The sequence below is a fragment of the Amblyomma mixtum genome, chromosome 2 (genome assembly GCF_055824585.1).
Source record: "Amblyomma mixtum isolate Tamu chromosome 2, ASM5582458v1, whole genome shotgun sequence".
Lineage (NCBI taxonomy): Eukaryota > Metazoa > Arthropoda > Arachnida > Ixodida > Ixodidae > Amblyomma > Amblyomma mixtum.
Genome location: NC_143013.1, coordinates 168,918,044 through 168,929,365, shown reverse-complemented (window position 1 = coordinate 168,929,365; position 11,322 = coordinate 168,918,044). Strand labels below are relative to the sequence as shown.

The window sequence follows — 11,322 nt, the reverse complement described above, 5'->3', positions numbered from 1 at the left end:
ACCTGATTGCATGGTGGAATCTGTTGCAGCTAGTCAACAATTTCACTATATTGAAAAGCGACCAACATTATTCGCAGCAAATGCGTTTGGAATGTAATCAGGATATGGGAAAACATTTTAAAACAGAAGATATATTCCATTTTAATACTTTATGTTCTTTACGGACTGCTGTGAGCAGAAATACTCTAGAAAGTGACAAAACATTTTTGGTCATGCGAATAGATGCCTCAAATCATGTACTGTAGGCGAACACTTCAAAGCTATTAAAACAACCTTGAACACGAAACAAACATTACACTCACATTCCCTTAGCCGAGCATATTCTATTAACATTCGTTGATAGGAAGTTCATACAATTTCCTTACTGCTTTCTGTGTACTGCTGTCAGTAGAAACATACTAGACACCGACAGAACGTTTTATAATGAGAATAAATGCCTAAATTAATTAAGTACTCTAGCCTAACATGTCAATGCAACTAAAGCAACCTTGAACACGAAACAAACATTTGCGGTCACATTTTCTTAGGGCATATTTTATCAACATTTGTTGATAGAAAGTTCATACAATTTTCTTACTGCTTATATACTGCTGTCAATAGAAATATATATCTACGAACCGAGAAAGCATTTTGGTTATGCGAATAACCAAATAAAAGCCTAAAATAATCAAGTACTGTAGCCGACAACTTCAAAGCGGCAACTTAACTAACCTTGAAGACGAAACAAAAATTTGCAATCACATTCCCATAGCCGAGCACGCTGTGGATTTTTAGAAATTTCAGTTCAATTTTCTCAATACTAGCTTTACTGCTTTCGCATTTTCGAGTGCGGGGAAAAGGGCAAAGTTCATAACAGAACATTTATCCCGAAATTCAGAAACGTGCCTTGAATTGAAGACATTTAGTGACAATTTTTGATTGTATAAAGTCAACGAAAAAGTTACCAGCAAACGAAATAATTTTGGTACAAAGTGAATGAATTCATAGAATACTCAAGTATTATTGCCTCGCACTTCAAGGAAATTAAAAGAACTTTAAGAAAAAATAGGAGCTAGTGACATATTGTGTTACATAAGCGCAATGATGACTTCGTTACAGCGAATCAGTTTCGCTGATGGCTCATTCTACACGAAAACAATGCTTTCTGCTGCGTATTCGTCCTTAAATTCTGTACTCAGGCAGTCATTAAACAGATTTAACATTTCAGAACTAACAAAGAATTTCAGCGGAGCTGTACAACAACTCTGCCAATTCGAAACACGTTGGTGTTGCTATTGTTGTAATTCTTGATAGGTCATATTTTAACGTGCAGTTGAACAGTGATGTACCGTACGACGGTGCTAAAATACACTAGCATTAAGAGCGTTTCGCTCTGAGGTTTCAGAGGGATTATTGCTGCGAGCTACAAAAAAATTCAAGTTTAGCATTGCACCGATGTGTTTCCACACTCATTGAATGGCACGTTCTCGCTAGCCCAAATGGCGCCCAAATTGTATCACCAGCTTCCTGAACCTGCACCGCAAGCACTTTCCCTGCACACTGCCCGCCATGCAAAAGTGCCCGGTACACTATGCCACTCCACGTGGGAGCGCCGAATTTAAACCCTCGCACTACCCTCCTCCTCGAGCGACCAGCAATGGCTGATCGCACGGGACTGAAAAACCCCGCGCGAAAAGGGCCGCACCGCTTCGCGCTCTGAGTAAATTCTGTGCAACGTGTGCAGGCTTACAGCTTCGAGAACTCAAGTTGCTTCGTTCCTCAATGACTGTACATGCGAAATTTCAGGCAAGGCAATATTAATTTTTATTCATGTTCGGCGGCCGATGCTATAAAGAGAAGTATAGAGAAACAAAACAGGTAACAGCGGCCCGCGGTACTCAACTGCGGTAACAAGGGCTTTGCATGAGGAAGGTGCACGGCAATTGGAGCACTATAAGCCCTCATTCTTGACTTGTTACATTTTTCGGTAGTACTGAGCCACAGAGGAGCTTCTAGTATGGAAAAAGCTAGGGTGAGAGCAGCCCCCCCTTTGAGCACCGCTAAAGCACAGGCGCAGTGCCTCTTCCGCATCTTCACTTGCATCTCCTTCAACGCAAACACGGTACGAAGCTGTGGCGAGGGAAAACGTGGTGATAGCTGTATTTTCTATCTTCCCGTAATGCAATGACTAAGGAATCCTGGAATAAAGTGTCGGGTTTTAACGTAGTCATACGGAGTAGACGAGCGAAAGCATGTGTTCATTCTTCGCCTTTTCTTACTGCCATCAGCGGACGTGAGGCCGAGCCGAGGACCGCGTAAGGCAGAGGCAAAAAGCAATCAAGGAAGCACACAAAAAGACTACGGTAGCGCGACTGTCGGCGGGGCTCGCTCGAGCAAAGAGCGTGCAAGGTGTCCAATGACGTGATGTAAACACACACAAAACAGAGGCGATGCTGCAGCGCAGCCTTGAAAGTTTCGCGCGTCACGCTAGAGCGGCGTGCGAACGCTCGTGTTCCCTAGGTACACACACGTACACTAAAGTCGCATGAGCCAAGCTGTGTAGAGTACTCTAAGCCACACAATATGCAAAAATAAAAACCGAAACCAGTAGCGTTTGGCTTAGTTATAGCCTTATAGTTATAGTTATAGCCTTGGAGCTTAGTTATAGCCTTAGAACTAGGCAGACAGTGCAGCCGTGCAGCGGCTGCGGCTTTCCTGGCCCCAGATGCGTCGACTGTAGCTGCCCGGCATGCTGCCCGGTTTTCCAAGCTCTCGTTCGCAGCGCCGCCAGAAACAGATGGTTGTGAGTAGTCGCATTTTTTCACCTCAATCATTGCAATTTGCTGACTTTGTAATTGAAACAAAATATTTTGTCGGAAAGATGGTGCCATCTTTCCGTTCGCTGGCGGCGGATTGCGAGTCTCATGTTGGCCGCGGCTTCACTACCTTTTTTAGGACGCTGAAACGACTCTTTGTTGACGGGGTGCGACGGTTGTGAAGTTGTGGGTGCGTTTCTTCAGTTTGTTTGTGTTAAATGTGCGGCCTCGTTAGTGTTGTGGTAGTGTGACTGAACTCGGAAGGTGACAGAAGGCTCCAGTGCTGCGGAAGACGTTCTTACGCGCACGCGGTGCTCAAAAACTGCTCTGACGTACTGCACGCAACCACGCCGAGAGCGGCCGGCGCCCGATGCCCGATAGAAGAAACGGCTTGCCGTGAACGTTGACAAATGTAAGTACAGAACTGGAAAATGACTTCTGCGATGTGTCGGGGGTATGATTGAGGGCTGCGAATGCATTTGGGTTGGTCTTCACGTCTTGTTCGCAGTGAGGTGCAAAATGCGGGCACCACGCGATAGTTTGCAGAGAGAAGGTGTTCTGACACGCTCGCTTGCCAACTATGCAACTTTTAACCCGCCGCCTCACGCTCTTTGCGTCAGCACCTTGGCGCAGGAGTTATGTGATAGAATTTGGTTGCACGCAGAGAACTATGGGGTGCTGCTTGATTCGTTATTCCGACTGAACAGGAGCAGCGCGTGGAAAGGAGACCATAAGAACGAAAAGTGCTTGTAGCGGCGTGCGTCTTTTGATTCTGCTGCCTGAGTGTTTACTGGATAAGGAGCATTGTCCGTTCTACGTCGCAGTCACATCAAGTGCTGTGTTTCTTGATAGTTCTGGTCAACGAAACGACGAATAAAAATAGCAGAACAATAAAAATAGCAGAACCATTCCATTGCAGTGCCGCTGAGGTAATCGCACAATGGAAGGTTTGTTGTCATTTTATTTTTTTACGTTCACGACATTTATGTCATTCCCCCATTTTCAGTCTGAAGCGATAAAAGTATAACGTGATTCGCGAATAATAGATTTAATAAAAGTATGACAAGCTTTGTAAACCATTTTTTTGCTAACTATTGGAGGCATAGGTATTAGGTATAGGCATTAGCCTCCACTCATGAACACATTGGACTGAACAGCTAGAGGTTGTAATGGGATGTGGCTTCTGTGATGTTTATGAAAGCATGGCTCTAATGCAGCCTTTCTTCAAATGCACCCGCAGTCAAGCCCTGTACACCTGCTCCACCGGTATCATCACGCTACTTTTGCACCAGCTTTCATCTGTCATCGAGCCAATGCTACCTCAACCAGAGGCAAATGACATCAAGACCTGCTGGTTCAGCCTATCAGCCATTGACACTGGATATCAAGCATGTGCCACTTGTAAAAGGATAGCTAGACAAGTGGGTATATTTTCCTTGTCTTTTTTAGCCTGCCAAAAATCTTCTGGTCCAGGCTCCCTCTCTCTTTCATTTTTTTCTTTTAAAAGAGGACCAAGAGAAAAGGAAAAGATATTGCGGGCATCATGAAAGCACTCCCCTAGTCAAGTGCATTGTGTTATAGTGTGAAGTGCTTTTTATAGTTTTTTCCCTCATGCCTCTCGTGCTTGGAAATCTTGACCACAGTATAGACCAAATTAAAACAATTATCTGCTTCATGACCTTTATACAGCGGTCTAAAAGCAGCAAATAAATTTTATAGGTTTACTTCAGCAGTACCTACCTCTTACAAGGTATGACATGTTTGAAGTGAACCAGTGATGTGATAGGCATGGCCTAACGGGCAATGCATAATTGAATATTGGCGTTCAAGTGGAGCACTCTGCTTTAGAAGCATATTTGTTGCTAGCATCAATAATTGATACCTTACCAGGTTATCCTTGCATTACATGAAACCCTGTAAAGCTTATATTTTAGCTGTACAGAAGAAAGGTACTTATTCGATGTCATGAGCATTGCTGAGGTTTTCATTCACGCTCCCTTTGTCACAACTGATTGCACTGTACAGTTGAAATGCATTTGGAATTGAGTATTGGTCCATTGCTATTTTTATTCATGCCGACGTTCAGTTACTGATTGCATTACACTAGCTGAGCCTAAGTCAACAAATATACTTGAACCGATGCATTTGATGTTGCCTTTCTCCCGTGCCATCAAGGTTTGTAATAAGCTGTGTAAATAACTTAATTTACTTTCTCGAGGTATTTATTGCTGCAATTAGTGACAGGTAATTTCCTAAAGAACAACCTAAGTGCACATTTTTATCTTCTTTGGAACACTTGTTTGCTTGTTTCCCCTTAAACAGATATGAGCAGGCCTCAGCACTGGAGGGATGTGCTGCGGGACAAATAAAAAACTACCAGTCCAGCTGCTCCCTTAGGGGCACGTTTCTGAGGCTTTTATCGCTTGTAGTTCTATGCAGCTTTACTTACAAGTATTGTAACTGACGCAGTGTGTGCCTTAATATTTTGATTCATTTGCTTTAGAGTGTGCCACTCTTGCCCTGACGAACTTGCTCACCTTTGTACTCTTTGTTCATACATTTTCCCCTAACACCTGGTATAGCTCCAAATGATACATTATCTACAGCAACATGTGCATTATATTGCAATGTCTTTGTGCCATCACTTTTGAAAACAAAAGCTGCCTGAATTTTTGTGCAGACAAATCAGAAACACAAAATAATTTTTATATTTGATGGCCTGCATGTTATCTTCATATGACTGGAATGGCTAAATATCTCTTCGTGGTAGCCTAATTAGGTGTAACAGGTTAATGCCAGTTCCTGTGAATATCATTCAGTCTTCGAATGTGGGGGCAGAATTGAACACAACAGCATGTTATAGCTTTTTCTTGTTCAAGGACGCATTACATTTAGTTCTAGTCTTGTGACTGCTGCTTATGCTGTTACTCAGCAGCCTTATCAAACTCACTCGGAGTGCTGCATTTTAGTGCACATTTAACTGATTGTTGCTTCTCCGTGTTTGATTCTATTAGAAGTTACTATAACTGTATACTTTGAATGTTTTCTTGTGCAGTTCTCTTGCTGCTGCATTCTGCCATGGAGGAGGCTACCTGTTCGTGCACACGTCTCATCACTAGGACGCTACCTCTTCCACTGGTGATGCAGACAAGTAACGACAGGGTTAATTGGAGAGGCATGGGAGAGGCCTTTGCCCTGCAGTGGGCATAGTCAGGCTGATGATGATGATGAACAACAAGCAGGCTGCCTGATATTGAGGACAAGTGTCAGGATAGTGCACCAACAGTCGCTTAAGCATTTCTGTGCTGATGCATTTTTATTAAAATCAGCTCATAGCTTAATATCTACATCCATGGGGACATTTAGCATATGTTTGGCATCTGTTTGACTTTTAATTCGCTAGTGTTTGCAGCCTTTAATGTTGGTCTTAAGACAGTGTAAGCATTATTTCACTGTGTGGGATTTTTTAGCTGTTTTGGAGAGATGTGTGTGTATGCATGCAGTTTTTTTCCACGGGTTTGTTATGTGGCTCATGGAACTTTCATGTTCCAGAAGAAATTATTTCGTTTCTGTGTTGTACAGGAAAGTGAGCAGTATTTATATGCACCAGGTGTTTCAGGGGAAAATAAGTAGTTTTCAAAAATATGGCTTTTGCTGCATAATATTACCAGTGTTAGCAGACATAATATAATAATATTACCAGTGTTAGCAGACCGGTGAGGTGTATTTAGTAAGCTGCTTAACTAATTTCTGATAATTAACTTTTTAACTAACACAGGTTTGCAACTGGTTGCAGTTAGAGACTTTTAGCCAGTTGTTCGTAGTAGCCATATCAGTTTCTGGAATGTACAAAACATGATTACTTTCGCCGCTGTGGCTCGACAAAATTTGGCTGCATCGTGCGAAAATACATGCGCTTTTGAAAGCACACAGGGAAAGAAACCCCTCCAGTGCATGTAACTGCTACAAATCTCTAATGGCAACTAGACGCCTAACTCTGATAGTGAAGGAATCATATTCTTAACACCAAGACACACACACACAGGACACCCGCTAGACTTCAACTATCTTTACTGGACACTTGTACAACATAAATACGTATCACTGAGAACACGCAGGTGCCTCGTCATCCGCAACAGGTCTAACTACGCCCTGCCCTCTCCTGCAAGGCATACGGTTGCGGCGATAAACAATCTCTTTTTCTGCCAACGCCAGGGAGGGAGTGCTTACACATGTCACCCGCCTCTTGAATACGAAAGACTTCGATAATTTCTCTTTCTTTTTTCTCGGCTCCCAGGCCTTTCGTATTCAAGAGGCGGGTGACATGTGTGTAAGCACTCCCTGCCTGGCATTGGCAGAAAAAGGGATTTTTTATCGGCGCAACCGTATGCCTTGGAGGAGAGGGGAGGGCGTAGTTAGACCTGATGCCGATGACGAGGCACCTGCGTGTGCTCAGTGATACATATTTGTGTGGTACAAGTGTCTTGTAAAGATAGTTGAAGTCTAGCGGGTGTCCTGTGTGTGTTTGTCTTGGTGTTGTGTGTGTTCTTACCACTAAGAATATGATTCCTTCAAGCCGTTACCAACTAGCCCAACTTAATGTTTTAACAAAGTTTCTGATAGTGAAAAGGTTCATTATAAAAATTAGCTAACCAGCTTACTACGTAAGACTCTTCACAAGTTTTTCTGGTGCCTGCCAACACTGGTAATACTATGCTGAAAAAGCCATACATTCATCTCAAAATACCTGTTTTTTGAAAATTACTTAGTCTTCCCTGAAACACCTCGTATATATGTAAGAAAAACCTAACGGGATTTAATTGACGACGTTTTGGTTGGAGGGCCAGCCGTTTTCAAGTGTACTACAGCATTTCAAGGAAAACCAAACCTACAGCATTTGAAGCACACAGCTTTTGTTTCGAATGCTATACTATACTCGAAAAAGGCTGGTCCTCCAGCCGAAACATCGTGAATTAAAACCTGTTATGTTTTTCAATTGCTGTGTGTCAGTCATTGTTACTCAGAGGGAACTGAGGGGAAGTGTGCCGAAGGCAATATTCTGTTCCTCTATTGTTCTCCATAAAATATTTTGATGCATCATGCATGTGTTGTAGCGCGTATGTACACTTGTGCACAATAAATGTAATAATTTGCATTTTGCTTCTATTATTCTTTAAGCACTCCAGGACAGTGTTCACAAAATTATTTTGAAGTGATGAAACTATGTTGGTAAAAGTGTTGTACTGTGTAGTTAACATACACTTTTCCAAAAGCTGATGTAGGAATTATACTTTCTTCGTACTTGAGTCTTTTGAATAACGGTGGCCAATTGTCGGAAGACCGTTGATAGGGTGTTGGTAGACATTGTCAGTATGTGGTTGATAAGAAGTGTAAAGACTTTCTATGTACCTGAGTCTTTTGGATAACGGTGGCCAATTGTCGGAAGACCGTCAATAGGGTGTTGGTAGACATTCTCGGTATGTGGTTGATAAGAAGTGTAAAGACTTTCTATGTACTTGAGTCTTTTGGATAACGGTGGCCAATTGTCGGAAGACCGTTAATAGGGTGTTGGTATACATTGTCGGTAAGGGGTCAGTAGGAAGTGTATACAAACTCGATAAAGGGATGATAGGAAGTATAAAGACTTTCTATGTACTTGAGTCTTTTGGATATCTGTGGCCAATTGTCGGAAGACGGTTGATAGGTTGTTACTACATTGTACAAAGGCGTTTAAAAGACTTTCTATTCAATGTTGATAGGTTCTATTAACAATGGTCGAAAGACTTTCTAAAGAATGTTACTAAAAATTTTTGTAAGGGTTAGGCCAAGGCGTGGGTGGTGGTGGTGAAAACATTTATTACGAATGAGCAGGAGGTATGTTTGGATCAGCCCGTAAGGGACCGATCCTTACAAACACTAGGTGGAGGTCCCTAGTATGGGACCCCAGTGGCGGTTGCCGCCGCCCGGGCGCGCCCGACTAAGGCTTGTTGGGCTTGTAAGTCGTGGCAGCCGAGCAGGGTCGCCTCCCAGTCCTCCCGGGTTGGGTTGGGGATGGGGGGAATAGCGGGGTTGGAGGGGCAGGCCCACACCATGTGTTAATTGTCAGAAGACACTGCACTACAGTGTGGGCAGCTGCCGCTAAAGGAGGGGTCAAAATGTTTTAGCGCTGCCGGGCACAGCAATGTATTGGTGAGAAGGCGGAGAAGGAGCCGCTCATCCGCCTTCTTCACGCCTTTACATGGGCTAGGGTAAAGGCGATGACAATTTTGATAAAATGTTGTAATATCTTTGAATGTATAGACCGGATTAAAATCGGGTTCCTGATCGGACGGGGAGGAGAAAACAGCCCGGTGAGAGAGCGCGCGGGCGGCTGCGTCTGCTGCCTCGTTTCCTGCCAACCCCTGATGAGCAGGGGCCCATATGAGGTAACGGTGTGCGGGGTCCGCATCCCATATGCAATTTTGGTATATTCGATAGGCTAGGAAGGGAGTGCAGCCTTGTTCGACGTTCCGACAGGCCCCTCGCGAGTCGGTGATTATGTATTTTGAATTGGAATGTGAGGCCGCGAGAGCAATCGCGACCTCTTCTGCTTGTGTTGCACTGCGGGCTCTGAAAGTTAGGCCGTTAACTGTGTTGCTGTTGTGAACTACCGCGGCCGTGTACCATCCCCCGTGGTGAGGGCCGGAGGCGTCCACGTAGTATACACCTGTTTTGTTGCCATAATATCGGGCTAGCGCTTCCGCTCGTGCCAGGCGCCGACCATTATGGTCTTCATGTGACATGTTTGCTGGAAGAGGCCGCACGTAGAGGGCACGTCTCCACAGTTCCGGGATGCGAAACCTGTCTTCCATTGGAGGGGTGTGTTGGATATGGAGTCGAGCAAGAAGGCGGCGACCCGACTCCGTTAGCGACAAGCGCGTGTACTGGTTTGTAAGGTGCGCCTCCCTGAGTTCCCGGAAAGTATTCACCACCCCAAGAGCCATAAGCCGGCTGTTTGAAGTAGTGATGGGGAGGTCAAGGGCATGTTTAACAATTTTGCGAAGGATGACCTCAAGGGCGTCCTCCTCTTGTTTCCGTAGGTGGAGATAAGCAGTCGAATAGAGAATTCGACTAGTTACGAAGGCGTTTGCCAGCCGCAAGGCATCCTTACTTCGTAACCCTCTACGTTTGTTGGAAACCCGGCGGACCATGCGGCCCACCTGGTCCCCCACCTTACGCAGTTTGGCCAATGTAGTGTCTGGCCGCCTGTGTTTGTGGATGTAGAGTCCGAGTACCCGTATCTCATCACTTTCGCGTATGGGACCACTCTCAAGAGAGAGAGATATTTTAGTTGTGCACTTCTGTGAGGGACGGAGGTGCACAAATTCCGATTTTTGAGGGGAACATTGAAGACCGCAGCGGCGGGCGTAGCGGTCTACTATCGTCGCCGCTGTTTGCAGGCTGGTTTCAATGTCTCCTGTGCTGCCCTGCGTGGCCCACAGAGTGATGTCATCGGTGTACAGGGCGTGCTGCACGCCGGCGACACCACTCAGCTGGGCCGGCAGGTGCATCATGGCCAGATTGAAGAGCAGCGGGGAAAGTACCGCGCCTTGAGGGGTTCCCCGCGTGCCGAGTAGGTAAGGACCATTATCTCTATCTTGAATTCGAATGTAGGATTGACGATACATTAAAAATTGGCTTATGTATAGGAATGTGTTGAGGCCACAGTCGGTGTGACTTAGGTTAGTGAGTATGATCTCATGTGTTACATTGTCAAATGCCCCTTTAAGATCCAAGGCGAGTACTACCCGGTCATTATGGGGGCATTCGAGGGGGTCAAGGACTTCCCGATTGAGTTGCAGGAGGACATCCTGTGCGGATCTGTGTGGGCGGAATCCGAACATGGTGCTCGCAAAGACTTGTTTGTTTTCAAGATATGTAGATAACCGATCCCGCACCATCGTCTCCATTAGTTTGCCCACACATGAGGTGAGAGAGATGGGGCGGAGGTTATCTGTGTGAATTGGTTTGCCAGCTTTAGGAATAAAAGTGACCAACGCCGTTTTCCATTCGATTGGCAGGGAGGTGTCCCCGCGCAAAATCGCATTAACGTATTCCAGGAGGGACTGGTATGCCAAGTCGGGCAGGTTCGTCAAAAGCTTGACTGTGACCTTATCCCGTCCTGGCGCAGTGCCCCGTTTCATTTTGGCGAGAGCCGCCCGCAGATCATGGAGCTGGAAAGGTTGATCCAGCTCCGTGTTCTCTCTGCCTGCATAAGAGTACGCAGATCCACGGGGGTCTTGGGCTGTACACAGATACTGGTCCCGAAGTTTCTGTGCCAGTTGAGCCGTGTTGCCAGAAAAAGCGCGCAGGGCTCGGTGCAAATGTTTTTGTGTTTCGGTTCGTGTTTGTGTTGGGTCGATTAGGGCTCGAAAGAGACGCCACGTGTTTCGGCTGGACATTTGTCGCGCGGCCGTGTTGCATCCATCTACCCAGTTGGAGTCGGCGAGTTGGGCCGCGTACTCTGCCGCTTTCTGGGTAAGCTCGG

The 11,322-nt window shown here is 45.3% G+C and overlaps 1 long non-coding RNA gene across 1 annotated transcript; it reads left to right on the top strand.

Annotated features, from left to right (window-relative positions):
• Positions 1–2,929: 2,929 nt before the first annotated feature.
• Positions 2,930–6,830, top strand: LOC149361523 (uncharacterized). Its single transcript, XR_016288430.1, has 3 exons — positions 2,930–3,207; positions 4,036–4,216; positions 5,851–6,830. It is a non-coding gene; the product is annotated as an uncharacterized LOC149361523 (long non-coding RNA).
• The last annotated feature ends 4,492 nt before the right edge of the window (positions 6,831–11,322 follow it).